The following is a 15,732-nucleotide window of genomic DNA, read 5'->3' on the forward strand; positions in this document are numbered from 1 at the left end:
AGTTATTCGATCTAATAGCAATTATTTGAGATAAATGCAATAATTGTGCAGTTAAAATTTCAATAACATTTTGCCAAAGAATATAAAACACTGTTGTAAAGTACATTAAGTTAGTCAAAGGTATTACTTTCCTACAAAATATTTTTTGTGTGTTTAATCATCTGTAGTATTATATTATATTATATTATATTATATTATATTATATTATATTATACATTTTCACAGCATTAAAGTAAATCATGTAGGCCTATTTTGTTATAATTTTTGTTATTCTAAGTCATACAATGACTTATTTTACACTGTAAGTGACATTAAAAAAACAGAATTAACACCTTTATTTATATTGCGATTGTTTCAAAGCAGCTTTACAGAGATAACAGGAAAATAATGCAACAAAATTTGCAAACTTAAAGCAAGCCAAAAGCCAATGGCGACAAAGGTGAAAAAGGCGATAGTGGCTGAGGAACCAAAACTCCATCAGGTGACAAATGGAGAAAAAAAAACCTTAGGAAACCAAGAACCAAGAAACCAAGCTCAGTCGAGGGCTCAGCAACGACCGAACAGTGTATGATTATAATTCAGGCAGCATTATAGGTCAGAAGTCAGACTGGAACATTCAGAATATTAATGTATATCCAATCAATATTATCCAGTGAGTCATTAATTGATTCATTTAACTGATTCGTCCAGAACTGTGATTCATTCAAGAACAAATGAGTGATCCACTCAATCATTCACTCAATCGATTCGTTCAAACATAGTTTGTTTGCTTGGAGATGGCGCGTTTCTTCCGCGGCTTCGTTCGGAACTATTTGCGTTGACGGAGCAAAAACAAAGTTCTGGCGATGTTTCTAAAATGTAAGTAACTCAGTATTGACATGTTGTTAATAATATTAAGAACCATGCTGACAATATAAAGCTCACTAAGTAATCACTAATATTACCTGATGTAAACATTTCACCCTACTGTAGGTTACATGCAACTCTTTGTTTATTTCCAGCAGGTGTTACCATATCCTGCAATTTGGCTCTGTGGTTTATACAGAAAAAAAAAGTGGTTTTATATTCATTTGATAACTTACTGTTCAAAGCAAGTTTTCTGAGTGAGTTTTTGTAAAGTCTACCAGGCATTTTGTATCACTGGGCTGTTACTCTTAGAGCACAGTAATACAGAGCTGAATCTGACAGAGTTACAGTTGTAATGGTCAGTGTGGTGGATGTCTGGGATGTAGTTGATCCAAATCGACGGTCTGGTATATTCTCATATGTCTGTGATCGCCCACCTTTCAGCAGTATATATTGTGGCTGTGTGTTAGAGAACTGTCTGTACCAATAAAGGAAAACATTGTTGCTGCTTGAATCATATGTACACTCCAGTGTCACTGAATCTCCTTCTGTACTGATAACACTGGTCCTCTGGCCACTGGGTCCTATCCGATCCTGACAGATAACACCTGGAAGGAAGTTGTTTTAATAAGATACATTTGTTAAAATTAAGATGTGTATAGATATTTAAAGATCTGAATAAGCATGCAAATTATGTATTGGAACTGTGGATTGTACCTGATACTATAAGGAGAATCACCAGATATTTTTCTATTTGTTGACTGGCCATTTGGACTCTTTCCATGATCACATCAGATGAGTCTTAATGTTTCTTGAGATGTTGATCTTTAAATGTCTTGGGGTGAATGCAAAAGCAGGAAGTACAAATGATGTCAACTGTTTGTCATATGATTCATCTGCACTTCTCTTAGACTTGTAGGTTCTACAAAGAACAAAAATATCAAATATTTAAATGTGTTAACTGTTCCTATGATTTCCAGCAGGTGGCGAGCTAATATCATACAAGTACTATACTTCTGAGCATAATTTGTACTCTTGTCCATAAAAGCCTATTATTACTAAAAGTTGTAGTAGTTGGTGAGTTATGTATTTGAGTTGTATTCTTGTGATTCAGTTTTTTCCCATGAAAAATATTTTAATACTATGATAAAGCTATTTTATTGAATTATTGATTACTTCTAAACATGTATTTAATATATGGACAAGGTTTAATTTTATTGTTTTTTTTTTATTTGCAGATATTTTATAAAGACATGCAATGCACTGTACATTCACCTGTTGCTGTTGAGAGGGTTTTTGTACAGTGTTCTTGTGTTTCCTGTCACTGTGGGCTGCAGGGCACAGTAATACATTGCAGAGTCTGTCACTTTAGCAGTGGAGATCTCCAGATGCACATGGGTTTTCTTTTCATTCACTTTTCCAGAGAATCGAGGATCTCGATCCACAATTTCTGACCTTTGTGAAACTTTTCCTGTGGACTCTATAATGACCAGAAGAAATTCTGGAGCTGATCCGGGATATTGTCGATACCACTGTAGTGTTAATGCTGAGGAGTAGTTACAGGACAGAGTAACATTTTCTCCCTCTTTCTCATAAACTTCAGTCTGGACTGGTGTGATATTTGCAAAACTGCCACCTTCAAAATTTAGAATCAAAATTCATGGAAATTGAATGTACATAAAAACAAAAACACTAACTAACACAAACAACACACTTATTAATAACAAGACATAGAAGAATAGAAGAGACAGAAAAATATTCTGCCTGCAATGGAATACTTACATATAAGAGAACAAATCAGACCAGTTAAGAAGAGCAACATGTTGATAAGCATGAAGAAGTTGTAGTTCTGTTGTTCAGCTAAACTTTGCATTCTTTCCTTGTCAAACAGAAGATGTCTCAAGCAAGCTCCTCCCCTTAAAGCTGCAATTGAAACAGCATTGAAAAACAGACTGAGTGACAGTATTATGAAGGTAAAAGAGTAGCAGAACTCAAGAGCATGTAGATGAGAATTTGAGAACTTGTACAATAAATATTCGTACTTGTACCCTAAAATTTACACTCACAGTTCCAATGTGAAAACCTTTAAAATAAAAATCTGAAGTTGAAGTTGAGATTTTGTTCCATATTGTGGTGTTCAGCAATTTTAACATAGTATCGTCATCATATCAGTGTAGATGTAGATGGACCAAAATAAAACCATTAAAATATCAAGTAAATAAGTATTGTGATACTTGGTGCCACAGTGACACTCTTGTCCCAAAAAGTATTGCTATACCACAATACTCAATATGTTGTCCCACGGTGAGTCATTTTTCCCTTTTGCACCTACACAAAATGTGAGGGTTCCCCCACCTGGCAAATCACACTTTAACCACTGATTAGACATGATATTAAAATAAATAAATGATATTATCAAACTCAGTAAACACCATACTAATAATCCACACTATGTACTACAGCAGAGCAGATGAGCACAGAATATGAACGCAATGGGTCTCATTCATGAAACACGAGCAGAACGAATTTTTGTGTAAATCGTGTGTAAAGTGGTTCTGGCGTAAATTTTCAGATTTATTAAAATGTTCGTATTTTCCAAATGTTAGTTGGTACGAAAGAAATCTACACCTGCTCCCAGCCACGCGTAAATAGTGCGTTTAACATTCGAACGTTTTGCTCATTAATAAGGATGCATTTTAATTCACCTTAAATCGGGTAGGCTACATATTTACACAGTATTTTGAAAAAAAATATTATATGTAGTAATTACATACGGGTTTTCTTTTTACTTTTATTACGAGAGCCAGTAATAGCATCTGCAAACGGAACACAAGTCCCAAGTGTTTTATATATATATATATATACATGTATATATATATTCAAGGTGTTTATTCATTTTTTTTTTTTTTTTTTACAAGTCAGCAAGTCACAAGTGTTGCAGTCAAGCTTCATGTCGAACCATTTTCTTTTCACTTCTGGGACTGTTCGGTTAACAGATGAAACTCCATTAATCTGTAATATGCTGCCAAGCATTTTTACCTAAAGCATTTAGGTAAAAGCATTATTACCTAAAAAAACTTTTTTTTAAGACCTGATACGCCACTACGCTTGAAAATAAAATAATAAAACTTTAATTTCTGCATCTGAGAAATTTATCTTCTTCATTCGCTTTTGAGAAGACATGTTGAAATCCTTCGTTTGGTGTCATAATATGATGCCCATATATTTGTCAGTCGGTTTTAATGGGTGGGATTTATGGTAATTGCGAATGAGCGTGCACGCGCGTCCCATTTACGACTGATTGGAATTCATTAACACACACACACATTTCACTATCAAATCTGACGTTTACGAAGTATTTGTGAATCAGGAGAAGAATTTTCGGGAATGTCTCTTTACGCGCAAATCACTCACATATTTACTCGTATATTTACGAATGTTTCATGAATGAGACCCATTGTCATAAACACAGAGGGAGAACTATTCCAACTATTCCATCTCTCGCAACCTTAATTAAGTGACATCCTGAACACAAATTAGCTTTCTTTCTTTCTTCTGGGCTCATCTGCTTTTCTGTACGTAGTATGGTGTTTACTTACTTTGGTCTTTTAATACTACTGTCTTAATCCATTAAGCCACGTTAAGCGTTTTATGGGAGGAAAATGCTTAACGTAATTAAATGTGTTGCATTCATATTCTGGGCTTATCTGCTTTTCTGTACATAGTATGGTGTTTACTGAGTTTGATAATATGTTTTTTTATATCACTGTCTAATACATTAAGCCACGTTCCGTGACATCATTGCATACAAAAGAAGTCCCATTTAATTGACTAGGCACCAACCAATAAAATGACTCTTTTGCGCCCTGCCCCGCCTTTCTCTCTCGCCGCCACTGAGTTTGCAAGTGCACATCTTGTATGGTGCATCTTATATATCGTGAAAATGGTTGCAAAAGTCAAGGTGTGAAATTTGAAATTGCAGTGACAGATTTGAGAAGTTGCAAGTGCCTAATTGTGATTGTACTGCGAACGTGAATGAAAGAATAAGTGCAACTACTTTGTGTCTGTCATTGTATTTTTGTGAATGGCATTATGCTATTTCAATGTCATTGCACAAGCGCAGTCCTTTCAGTTTCGGTTTTCAATCCGATCAAGTGTTTTCATGTTCTCTTGATCGGATTAGGAAAAGAATAGGCCTAAACCAATCGAAATTTCACTCAGATCAAGCTCAAACGAATCGATTGAGGTGTTTACATGAAGGCTTTTCAGTCCAATTGAGCCGTCAGTCCGATTACTAACGGATTATTTGGTTGCATGTAAACGTAGTGGGCTTAATGGCACAGTAGTGCATCATTGAATCCATCACTTTAGTTGAGGAGAACTTCAAAAGTTTTCCAGGAAATTGAGGATCTACACTAACAAATTCTGATGTTTGTGTAACTTTCCCATAAGCATGTAGAATGACAAAAAGATATTTTGGAGCTTGTCCATATTTTGGATATTGGCAATACCACTATGGAGTAAAGAGTGGTTACAAGACCTCTGGATTCACTGAATCATTCACTCAATCGATTCGTTCAAACACAGTTTGTTTGCTGGGAGATTCCACGTTTCTTCTGTTGCTTTGTATTGAATTATTTGCGTTGACGGAGCAAAAAAAAAACTGCAATATTGTTTCTAAAATGTAAGTTACTCAGTATTTACATGCTGTTAAGATTCAGAACCATGCTTGGAATATATAAAGCATTCATCAAATTAATCACTAAAATTACCTGATTTAAACATTTGAGCTCGTGTTTACTGTAGGCCACATGCAACTCTTTGTTTATTTCCAGCAGGTGTTACCAAATCTTGCAGTTTGGCTCTGTGGTTTATAAAGAAAAAAATGTGGTTTTATATTCATTTGATAACTTACTGTTCAAAGCAAGTTTTCTGAGTGAGTTTTTGTAAAGTCTCCCAGGCATTTTGTATCACTGGGCTGTTACTCTTAGAGCACAGTAATACAGAGCTGAATCTGACAATGTTACAGTTGTAATGGTCAGTGTGGTGGATGTCTGGGACGTAGTTGATCCAAATCGACGGTCTGGTATATTCTCATATGTCTGTGATCGCCCACCTTTCAGCAGTATATATTGTGGCTGTGTGTTAGAGAACTGTCTGTACCAATAAAGGAAAACATTGTTGCTGCTTGAATCGTATGTACACTCCAGTGTCACTGAATCTCCTTCTGTACTGATAACACTGGTCCTCTGGCCACTGGGTCCAATCCGATCCTGACAGATAACACCTGGAAGGAAGTTGTTTTAATAAGATACATTTGTTTAAATTAAGATATGTATAGATATTTAAAGATCTGAAAAAGCATGCAAATGATGTATTGGAACTGTGGATTGTACCTGATACTATAAGGAGAATCACCAGATATTTTTCTATTTGTTGACTGGCCATTTGGACTCTTTCCATGATCACATCAGATGAGTCTTAATGTTTCTTGAGATGTTGATCTTTAAATGTCTTGGGGTGAATGCAAAAGCAGGAAGTACAAATTATGTCATCTGTTTGTCATATGATTCATCTGCACTTCTCTAAGACTTGTAGGTTCTACAAAGAACAAAAAAATTGAAATGTGTTATTTGTTCCTACGATTTCCAGCAGGTGGCGAGCTAATATCATACAAGTACTATACTTATGAGCAACTCCTCTTGTACATAAAAGCCTATTACTAAAAAATCTAGTAGTTGTTGTGTTATTGTATTTGAGTAGTGTTCTTGTGATTCAGTTTTTTGCATGAAAACTATTTTATTATGACAAAACTATTTTATTGATTTATTGATTGCTTCTAAAAACATGTATTTAATATATGGACAAGGTTTTATTTTATTTTTTATTTATTTGCAGATATTTTATGAAGACATGCAATGCATTGTACATTCACCTGTTGCTGTTGAGAGGGTTTTTGTACAGTGTTCTTGTGTTTCCTGTCACTGTGGGCTGCAGGGCACAGTAATACATTGCAGAGTCTGTCACTTTAGCAGAGGTGATCTCCAGATGCAGATGGGTTTTCTTTTCATTCACTTTTCCAGAGAATCGAGGATCTCGATCCACAATTTCTGACTTTTGTAAAACTTTTCCTGTGGACTCTATAATGACCAGAAGAAATTCTGGAGCTGATCCGGGATATTGTCGATACCACTGTAGTGTTGATGCTGAGGAGTAGTTACAGGACAGAGTAACATTTTCTCCCTCTTTCTCATAAACTTCAGTCTGGACTGGTGTGATATTTGCAAAACTGCCGTCTTCAAAATCAAGAATCAAAATTCATGGAAATAAAATGTATATAAAAACAAACAACATACTCATTAATAACAAGAAAAGTAATAGAAGAGACAAACAGATATTATGTCTGCAATGGAATACTTACATATAAGAGAATAAATCAGACCAGTTAAGAAGAGCAACATGTTGATAAGCATGAAGAAGTTGTAGTTCTGTTGTTCTGCTAAACTTTGCATTCTTTCCTTGTCAAACAGAAGATGTCTCAAGCAAGCTCCTCCCATTAAAGCTGCAATTGAAACGGCATTGAAAAACAGACTGAGTGGAAGTATAGAGTGGAGTCAACATGAACACACAGGTCAGAAGTTATGTTGTAGAGCTGATCAGAATGGCTGTCTGAAGTAAAACACAAGTTAAAGCTTATGACACTCACTCCTTAGGAGACTCTGTAATTATGGAAGCATATTGGTAGCAATATTCAATTTGAAATGTAATATGCAAAATGACAATGCAATATGTAAAATGGCAATGCATTTCTGTAATTAAATTTAAATTTTCCCATCATTTGTGCAACGTTTGGTGCAAAATGAAAATGAAAATTCAATTATAAAATTTACATTTGCCATTTCATACACTAGTTTTAATATGTAAATTGAATACATATTTTAACGCTTTATAAGTTGCAAAATTAAAATTAAAATGTATACAGAAATGATTATATAGGCTATGTTTAACATGTTCAAGCAAAAACTGTAGCAAAATTGTAATTTAAATGTTATTTTTTCTTAATTGCATTTACACTCACTTAAGACACTTGCGATTGCATTGCCATTAAGTGTCACGCAATGAATGTAGCAAAATTCAATGTGCAACTTGAAAATGCATTCTGAGCCGATCACGTGCCCGCCCTGCGTGAAGTTGGCCCCGCCCCCAACACAAAATAGGCTCAATCGTTTTTACTTCGTTTGTGCTGTAATTTTTGTTTGTTTGTGTTGCTTCTGTTTTTTAGATAGTAAAATAATATTTATAGGTAATTCAGTCACCCAGGCCGCCACATGCTCCAAATAAAATAGATCTTGTTCGGTTTGTGCCGGTTTTGTTTGTGCTGCTTCAGTTTTTGAAATATTAGACCGAATTATAGACGATGATGTCACCTGCTCAACGTTCACCCAAAATTCTCATGTTTGTGCTAATTTTCGCCGATAAACGTTTATTTTGTGCTGCTTCGGTTTCTTAAATATTAAAATAATATTTATTGGTAATTCTGAGGTCACTCAGCTCCCCGACCTGCTCCACATTCACCCAAAATAGTCTCGTTTGTTTGTGCGATCGTTTGTGCCGGTTAAAGTTTTGTTACTTTGTGCTGCTTCGTTGTTAGACACTGAATTATAGACGATGACGTCACCAGCCCTCGACCTGCTCCACATTCACCCAAAAAAGGCTAGGTCGATGAATTTGACCCGTCAGATTCCGTGACCCTGTGTATTAATACCTTCAATATGCTTTATAAAATAGAAAGGGGATTCGCATGTCTGCCTCATATTTTATGATTATACAGATGCAAACAGAGATGGTCACACACATCACATTCGTCACTTTATTGAACATTACAGTCAGTTATTATAAAGCGGTCACGTTTTTCGGTAGCTATTAATACCGAATACCAATGGAGCTTTGTCATATTATGTGATCACAGAGTAATAGGCCTATGCATTTGTAAGGAAAAACTATAGGATCTCATTATTGGGTATTAAAATTAATAGTAATAAGAATAAAGATAAGCATGTATCAGACAATGATAATATTTTATACAAAATGAAACCATCAACACAGTCCAGCATCAGACAACAGCAGCTCAGCATAATGTTGACGCCTGAACATTCTCCCAGACCCAGACGGTCCAACATCGTACTGGTTCTATCACCTGCAGACTCGTAATAATCTTCGGAAACACTACAATTTCTCTGTTCACGCTCCACTTCATCTGCTAGTGAATGTTACACTCGTATCAGATCTGCCGCCGCCGTGTTTCCTTCCAACACCTCAAAATACGCACCATAGCGTATGTTTACCTGTTGCCGAGCAACGCAGTTGATTGACGGGGCGGGGCGGACACGTGATCGGCTCAGAATGCATTTTCAAGTTGCACATTGAATTTTGCTACATTCATTGCGTGACACTTAATGGAAATGCAATCGCAAGTGTCTTAACTCTGAGTGTAAATGCAATTTAAATTACAATTTTGCTACAGTTTTTGCTTGAACATTTTAAACTTATCTAATAATTGATGTAATACATTTTAATTTTAATTTTGCAACTTATAAAGCGTTACAATAAGTATTCAATTTGCATATTAAAACTAGTGTATGGAATGGCAAATGTAAATTATATAATTGAATTTTCATTTTCATTTTGCACCAAACGTTGCACAAATATATTGGAAAATTTAAATTTAAATACAGAAATGCATTGCCATTTTACATATTGCATTGTCATTTTGCATATTACATTTCAAATTGAAATTTGCTACCCATATGCTTCCATATGTAATGTCCAGTTGTCTGATAGTGTTTCAAATGCAGTAATATTCTGATATTGTCTTGATAGAGATGTGATGTGTGACCTTGTTGGAGGTTTTGTACTGTGTAGTTTGTTTTCCTGTCACTGTGGGCTTTATGGCACAGTAGTACATCGCTGAATCCGTCACTAGTTGAGGAGATCTTCAGATCCACTTTTTTTTTTCATTCAGTTTTCCAGGAAATTGAGGATCTACACTAACAAATTCTGATGTTTGTGTAACTTTCCCAGTAGCATGTATAATGAAAAATATATACTTTGGAGCTTGTCCGGGATAATGGCAATACCACTAAATCACATTTTGGATTGGAGTGATGATGACATTCCCAAAAGTGTCACCTGCAAGAGTCAAACTTCATACAACATCATGCAATCATTAATTGAAACATCATAACACTTATGATGTTAGTTTAAAGTTGTAATGACAATAATTCAGTATTTAATCCATAAAATGTACACACAAAGCAAAGTAAAATGTGCAAGCAGACAATAATACATTCAGCACAAACTGCTGTTCATCTAATCATTCATTCCTTGTCAAGTAAAGGAGATTGTCTCAAATGAACTCCTCCCCTTAAAGCTGCAGTCCATACAGCTTTGAATCCATAATCATAATAATAATCAAATAGCATTTGATACCTGTGTCAGATATGAACACATAGGTCAGGAGTTTTACTGTAGTACCACTAAGTGTTTGCTGCAGAAGGTATTAGAGAAACATGGAAACATTTGTTGTTCTCTATTTTGGTCTCTTTATTTTAGTCAGTGAATGCCTACTGATGGTGATAGCATTAAAAACTGAAATACACAGTTTAATTGTAATATATATATATATATATTTATGCTTGGGCAAATAAGGTTTATTGGGATTTTAGCAAGGAACATTTATTCTCAGAGTCTCTTTTGTGGAAAGGATTACTATGGAATGACAAACAATTAAAATCTTAGTTTATAGTTTCCTGCTAGCACAAGTTTTTCTTCCAACAGGTGTCACAGTATTGTGTTGTGGTTTACACAAGATAAAGTTGTGGTTTCATTCTTATTTGAATCAAGGCAAAAATTGTATGTAAGTTTTTGTAAAGCCTCTCAGGCATTGTGTATCACTGGGCTCCTACTCTTAGAGCACAGTAATATAGAGCTGAATCTGACAGAGTTACACTGTTAATAATGAGTTCAGTGGATGATTGTGATGTAGTCGACTGAAACCGTTGAGGGTCTGGTATATTCTCTTGATTGCTCCATGACTGGGCACCTTTCCACAGTAAAAAATCAGGTTTTCCATTAGGATACTGTCTATACCAGTAGAGATAGATGTAAGTGCTGCTTGCATCATACGAGCAGCTCAGTGTCACAGACTCTCCTTCATTTCTGTTTATATTAGTTTCCTTGTCTTTTGGTTCAATGCTGTCAGACAGAAACCCTGCAAGAGAATTAGACAGATTGCATGACAGGTCAGAAGGCTTGTCTACTTATCCAAACATTAACATTTATAAATGAAAATTATAATACCAAAAATGGTTTCTTCAACAAAATATATAGAATTATTATTTATTTTTAAATGTACATTATATTTGAGTCTGTTTAGATTAAAAGTTTTATACCTGGCACAGATATAAGAATCATCAAAAAACATCTCTCCATGTTGAGAAGATTTACCAACTAGCTTTATAAACTAAAGATAAACAGTAAATGTATGATTGTAGTAGTGTATTGTGAAGCTTTCATGTGGGTGTGGTTTAGTTAGACCTCCTTCTCTGTCTTTCCTTATGTCTTTCCCTCAGTGTATGAATAGCTCAAAAACTAACAATGCTTTTTGTTGAATAAGTATTTTTCTCCACTAATTCAGTTTAATCAGCAAGTGTGACTTGATTATGTTCATTATCTTACTATAAGACTTATTCAAAGCTAAACAAAAGAAGCTATTTAGTGGAGTTAGAATATTTAATAATTGGTTTGTGCTTGTAGCATTAATGCAGTCTAGTGTCACATTTTGTTATGGTGTGTTGATTGATATCTTTATAAATGATTGATCAAGTGCAATGAGTGAGGAAAAACTAAATCTTTAGGCCTAGGCCTATACCCATACCTTTAAATTGGTCACAAAAGGATTCAGTTCAGTAAATTTCACTATCCTATGTGAAACATGTTTATATTTTACCCAGGTAATTATATTATGCATTGAGGACATGTTTAGACAATTACGGTAGGATTTTTAGCATTGTGGCATTATTTATTTTCATGACAGTTAAGCACAGTTTCACCAAATTCAAGATGTATTCAGAGGGCAAAGCGACCGTCTTCTGTTGTTCCTTGCACATGTGAATTCATTACAGATACAGTTGGGTATCCTCTCTGAAATGTTTTAATGTACACAGCACCCCCCAGTGGTGATGTAACAAATATTTATTCACTCATTGACAATGTCCCCAAGTCTAACAAGGATGAAACATTTGTGAATCTGGAAAAGATAATGGATGATAAATGTGATGGATGATTATTTATTTATATATATTTTTAAACATGATGAGACATTCATGAGAATATAGTTTATTACATCAATGTTCATTGAAATGCTCCAATACAATAATTTGAATCTATCAGTGCATGTACATAAAGTTACAGAAATACTAACCAGCCAAAAATGTTTAATATTTATATGAATTTGAATGTAACATCAGAATCAAACTGTCACTTTCATCTGTAGGAAATTTGTTGTTTTTGATATCTTACTGTAAGACTAACATCATCAGGTTTTTGTATAGTGTGTCGAGTATTTCCTGCCACTGTGGGCCTCAAAGCACAGTAATACACAGCAGAGTCTGTCACTTTAGCAGAGGAGATCTCCAGATCCACACTGCTGGCTTCTTTTCTGTGATTAATGGATATTCCAGATACTGGAGGATCAGCTTCAGTCTTTGATCCATAGTAGTCCAGTATGAGGAATTGTGGTGGTGAACCTGCGTATTGTCGATACCAGTGAAGACTATCAACAGAAACACTGTAGTTACAAGAGAGTTTCACACTCTCAGTCTCAGTGGCAAATGTTGATTCACTGTGTGGAGTGATGGCATCTTTAGCTCTGTTACCTGCAACAAAAACCTATTTCAGCATGTTTAAAATGAGATATTGTGATATAATGATACATGTGAGATTTTACCTTGAGTTAAAGTCAGCAATATAAGTACACAAGTGAACATGATGAACAGGTTCCTGCTTCCCTCAGTGATCTGTGATGATCACTGAACTAGTCTGTGTTTTACAGGCCTGTGTTAAGCTCCGCCTTCTGCCATAACCCTCTTATAAAGCACAGAAATTAACATATATTATAAAGGATAAATACCTTAATTATCTTGCACTTGTTATTTTTCAAGTTGATCTGTTGATGTCATTTCTCAAATGTTTAATGTACTTATGGTGCTTTCCAGGCAACCTGTAACCCGTGTTTTTCCAACCTTATACCCGTGAAAGTGCACTGGAACGGCAGTCAAACCCGTGACTTCCCACCCGTGAACTCGTACTAGATCGATGTACTCCCAGTTACGAGCTCTGACGTCACATAGCCCGCGAAACCATACACAACAACAATGGCAGCCCCTACGGATGCAGTGTTTCTGCAGGCGGTACACGGTGAGAATACACTTTAGGACAATATAACGTTGCAGTCAAATTAATAATAATATAATAATAATGATAATAATACACACACGATTATGTATTACAATGTTATGTATCTGAAACAATAAGTATGTCGTGAAAGTGTATTGCCGCATGGAAATGTTAAGGTGACATAAACCTGAACTTGACAGCATTGATCATGGTAGTTTGGCGTGACTGGCCTGGAACGCTACAAAGTCGTGAGTCGTGGTTTGAAGTCGTGATTTACGTGCTCAAAAACCTGCATGGAACGCAGCATTAAACTGGGATATGATGTGTGCTGACTCGGGAGAATAAATACTGTAACAATTATAAAATTTATTAATAGCCCGGCAAGCAATATTATGATATACAGTTCTTTGGCGTAGGCCCCGTCCAGCTTGCAATCAGAGGGTCCAGACTCTGCATTTCCTGCCTGAAGACGAAGGCAGGGGCACAGCCCCTGAGGTATGGGAAGGGACCATCCTGGTGGTGGTAGGGAGGATGGAGCGGAAGGAAGGAACCATCTTGGTGGTGGTGGGGAGGATGGAGGTGAATAAAAGTGTCAGCATCTGCGAACTCAGACATGATTAAGTACAGATCTTTTATACTACAAGTATTAGAACATGATTGGATAGATGAGAAGGTAATAAGTGACATAACAATTGAGTCTTCCCGGCAGAACTTATGCTAAATCTTTCATTTTCCTTGTCACTATGGGCACCAGGGCACAATAGTACATCACAGAGTCTGTTACTTTATAGTGGAGGAGATCTTCAGATACACATGGGTTTTCTTTTCATTCAGTTTTCCAGAGAATCTAGATCTACAATTTTGGACTTTTGAGAAACCTTCACTGTAGCATGAAATATGACTAAAAGGTATTCAGGAGATGAGTCGGGATACTGGCAGACTAACCGCAGAGGAGTAGCTACAGGACAGAGTTATATTGTCCCCCTCTGTGCCAGACATCTCAGTTTGGACTGGTGTGATGACATTCCCAAAACTCAAACCTGCAGGAAGATAGTTTAAAATGTAAATTAACATTTCTCATGCCACAACAGAACAGCAAACAAAGAAATATGACAAAGCCTGGAACTTTGGAATAGACTATACTTACATGTTAGAGAACAAAGCAAAACCAAAACAAAATGCATTATGTATGTTTTAGTTCAGTTCATCTTCAGGACAGTGTGAAGTAAATATTCATTCATTGTCTAGCAGAGGATGTCTTCAGCTGTAGCACCTCCTCTTCACGTTCAAATAATCTTCTGCAAGAGTGATATTTTATTATTGTTCTTTAAGTTTATCAATGACACTAAACATGTTTAAATTGCTTATTCATTGATTCACTTTGACAGGGAAAGTCAAATGAAGGAGCAGTTTATCATTTATGAAACACCAGCAAGAACACTAAATAACAGTCACTTTTTATATCAATAATTACCCTATGAAATACTTTTATCTCAGTTAAATTTGAACAGGTGTTACCATATCCTGCTATTCACAGAGCCTTTGTGGCTAATGTAAAGAACAGCTGTGGTTTTATTTGTAGATTATTAGATACTGTTCAACTTTAAAACAATAATTGTGTGTGATTTCATGTAAGTCTTTGTAAAGCCTCTCAGTCACTTTGTATTACTGGGGCACTACATGAAATGTGTAGTATAAATAATAATAATGTAATGCTAAGTCACATTTATCAAGCTGATTGTGATGTACAAATGTTATTCAGGAAGGTTCTAGTAGAATATGTATTATGTTTCTTTTATTTTGATCTCTTTTCATTTTTATCTAGGCTAATTTGCCTTTATAACTTGAACTAAATTTTCTTCCGTAACCACACACAGGTGTTTTCAAAAGTGTAATTATATTGTGTGAATTATAGATTGTGGGTTTGATGTGGCTTGAGATCAAATGAAAAATGATTTTCAGTTTTTGTACAGCTTCACATAGACTTTGTATCACTGGGCTCCAACTCTTAGAGCACAGTAATAGAGAGCTGAATCTGACAGTGTTACTCCTTTAATAATGAGTTCAGTGGAGGTTTGGGATGTAGTCGACTGAAAGTGAGGATCTGGTATATTTTCAATATGGCTCCATGATCGAGCACCTTTCCGCAGTAAATACTGAGGTTCTCTGTTCTGAAACTGTCTGTACCAGAAAAGCATAACATAACTGCTGCTTGTATCATATGAGCAGCTCAGCGTCACAGACTCTCCTTCTCTTCTGAGCATATTAGCATTGTCTTTAGGTTCAATGCTGTCAGCAAATGTACCTGCAAGAGAATTAATTATATTGAACAATTCCCTGTCCTTTCTGTTGTTACAGTAACAGTGCTATAAATGAACAACATTAAATTGAACAATGATGTCAGCATTATCTATTACATAATGTGCATAA

The 15,732-nt window shown here is 35.5% G+C and overlaps 1 long non-coding RNA gene across 1 annotated transcript in view; it reads left to right on the forward strand.

Annotated features, from left to right (window-relative positions):
- The first annotated feature begins 787 nt into the window (after window positions 1-787).
- LOC307161211 overlaps window positions 788-15,732 on the forward strand; it is a 56,657-nt gene continuing 41,712 nt past the window's right edge. The window contains exons 1-3 of the long non-coding RNA XR_013821698.1: window positions 788-858; window positions 2,738-2,819; window positions 7,377-7,477. This is a non-coding gene — a long non-coding RNA (uncharacterized lncRNA). The remainder of the gene's footprint in view (window positions 859-2,737; window positions 2,820-7,376; window positions 7,478-15,732) is intronic.

Source organism: Squalius cephalus, assembly GCF_949319135.1.
Source record: "Squalius cephalus genome assembly, chromosome: 7".
In the NCBI taxonomy this organism is placed as follows: domain Eukaryota; kingdom Metazoa; phylum Chordata; class Actinopteri; order Cypriniformes; family Leuciscidae; genus Squalius; species Squalius cephalus.